Here is a 2,961-nt window from a genome sequence, read left to right on the forward strand (position 1 = left end):
CGGCTTGTTTGTACCGACAACTTCTACACTTCGATACCGCTGTCGCACAAACTGCTCAGCATGGGGCCACTTGCACGTCGATACTATCCGCAAAGACCGTAAGGGATGGTGCAAGGCAAACGACTTCGGGCAGAAGAAGCGTCCAAAGCGGATGCCACGCGGTTTGCATCGTATTGCGGTTTGGAGAGATCGACCTGAGTTTGTTGCGCTGTCATGGATGAATAGCAAGGCCGTGAGATTCCTGGCAACGGGATGCTCGACGAAAATAACGCATGTATCCCGTCGAGAGCCCGATGGTACGATCTCGCAAGCCCCCTGCCCCAGCTTGTACGTGATTACCACGATGCCATGAGAGGGGTCGACGTGCACGATCAGCTGTGCTTGCAGAGGTACTCGATCCAGCGCGCCATCCGGATGGTGAAGTACTACAAAACCGTCCTTCTTGGGCTGGTGGATATCGCGATGGTAAACGCGTTTATTGTGCACAAGATTGCGATGCGCACTCGCAGAAGGACTGTGCCAACACATGCAGTGTTCATGAGGCGGTTGCACATTGCGCTACTGGGACAAACGAATGAGGCCTTCGGGAGACGACGACCTAGCGGATCTCGTCACCGAACCGCTACCTCGCAGCGCGCATACGCTGGAGCTAACAGACGAGAGGAACGGTGCGAAGCGGCACCAGTGGCTGTTCAAGGTATGCTCGCCTTACGCAGGTCCTGAAGTTCGAAATTTTGAGACGAGTTACTCCTGCCCGACATGCACCAAAGTCAAAAAGGGGTGCGTTACCTTGTGCAACAAGGCACGCATGCTGTAGCATGGCAGCGCTTTCACCTGCAACCAGATTTGGCACCAGAGCTGACGCAATGGGATGGCCATTCCGCTGGAGTTGTTGCACAAGATTCGCTTCGTGAACCGACGTCGGCGCGAGGTGTATGACAGCGACGATGATGAAAGCGAGTAGGGAGAGAGTGAAGTGATTCTTGAGTGGTGGTCATTGTCGTGTCGTACTTGGAAAGTGCAACGGATTTGCAGGGCGATCGCAACAGAGAGTTATTTGCACGTATTTTGTTCTACCCATCTTCTCGCATCAGCCAATGATCTGCCTTCCCTTGTCCACGTGTCACGCGAAAGGGCTTCAAACAGGATATATAGTACTGATTCTCCGTGCATATGTTAATTCATATATTAGTAATTTAGGATAATCCGGAACGTCCGCCGTAGTAGAGGGGTTAAATGAAATATCTATTTTTAACCAAGATCACTTTTTCAACTCCAACACGACCTTAGCTTTTCATATACCAACAGTAAATTAGCTCATGCCGGACGGAGGGGAGATGGTAGATTCTGAGTCTGGGCGAGGGTCAGTCCGGTTAAGATTCCTAGACGTACGGACAGTGCATGCCTTTTCTGACTTGCAATCTGAGATGTGGGAATCGCTCCACTTTTGTCAGATTCCCACAGTTATCGATAGAGTATTCAACCCGCAGCTACACAAAGTCGTGCTTGCCCGAGCAAGCTCTGGAATTGGATAACATTTGTGCCAAGTAAATATGAAAGATTGGAAGTTGTAGTCAACGAAAGTCGTTAGAATTGATTAAGTGAATTATTGCAGCGGGGATGCCGTAGCCTTAGTGTCAGAGAAGGACGTTCGACTTAAAGAATCACTGACCACAGGTCGGTGGTTCGATTCCACTCGGGCACAGCCCTCTCATACAATAAGTAGACCTTACACGGAGAAACTTACGAGCACCGCCCTTATAGCTCAATGGTAGAGCTCCTGTCTAGAAAGCTAAATGCCAGTGGTTCAATCCCCATCCGGGTCAGACCACTTTCGCTCTTACAGCGCATCCACACTTGAATCATGCTCATCGAGCAAGTTGTTACGAAACCACTATGCGTCAATTGGGACGCTTGTTCCCGAACCTTGTTCAGCACAACACCAATCACCTTCTTCGGGATCATGTTCCCATCACCACGATGTCTCTTCACCTCCTGCCCCCGCTGCAAGCACCGATCATACGTACGAACTGGCTGCTGCAGCCACTGGTCAGCGCCTAAGCTCAGCTACTGACCGGCTCGCTCCCCACTCTAGTGGAAGGCACCCGCCGCCTGGCGTCGATGTCGCACAATAGGGTGGCGCTTCGGCACAAGTTGTGCCCGGTCGTAACCATCCACGACGTCAGGGCAATCTTGCCGGACTACAGCCTCACATGTCCATGAGTTCTGTGATTGCGGGTAGCCCTTCCACTTCATAATGTACTGGGTACGACCCTGGCGTCCACGCCGCGCCACAAGGCGTTCCACGTAATATTGGAAATCACCATTCTCATCGAGCTGAGCAAGAGTAGGCCTTCCCTTAGCTGGGTACTCGCGGGGAGAGTCAGCACTTGCATGAATGGCGTCTGCGTTCACGACACGAACGTCCACGTTTACTGCCCATACATCGATCTCGAAGAGATGATCCACCTTTTGGATAGGTTGAGGTCACCACAGCTGACTCACAACCAGGCCTCGGACCTTGAGCGTAACAGTCGCTCAGCTGAGCGCTTAGCTTGACTTGCGCCTCTATCTCGAGCACTTCCCTCTGCGACCTGTGGCTATGCCACCTGCTGCTGACCAGCCTGCTGTGGGCTCCCCACTTGCTGTCGTCCAGCCTCCCATGGTTTTACCACCTGATGCCCTGCAACTGTCCGTGGGCCAGCCACCGATGGTGAAAACGCCTCCTCGCTCACCTAAGCAGGGGCTTAATATGGTTAAAGCAGGCCAGCATAGAAGCCTGCATACGTGCGCATCTTCTTCGGAGGGTTGAGCGTATACGCTAGGCCCTTCCTGGCCACGACCTTAAACGGTCCTATGAACCGAGGTCTCAGTTTCGTCTAATAGACTGCAAATTCTGCATGAATTGGTACGTTTTTCGCGATTAAAAAACCGTGGTCACCGTCCTCAAACCTCTCAACA

The 2,961-nt window shown here is 52.2% G+C and overlaps 1 pseudogene across 1 annotated transcript; it reads left to right on the forward strand.

The window, feature by feature from the left end:
* The first annotated feature begins 1,754 nt into the window (after nucleotides 1-1,754).
* PITG_25912 lies at nucleotides 1,755-1,826 on the forward strand (annotated as a pseudogene). Its single transcript has one exon. The product of its transcript is annotated as a tRNA-OTHER (tRNA).
* Nucleotides 1,827-2,961: the final 1,135 nt, after the last annotated feature.

The sequence above is a fragment of the Phytophthora infestans genome, genomic scaffold (assembly GCF_000142945.1).
Source record: "Phytophthora infestans T30-4 supercont1.5 genomic scaffold, whole genome shotgun sequence".
Lineage (NCBI taxonomy): Eukaryota > Oomycota > Peronosporomycetes > Peronosporales > Peronosporaceae > Phytophthora > Phytophthora infestans.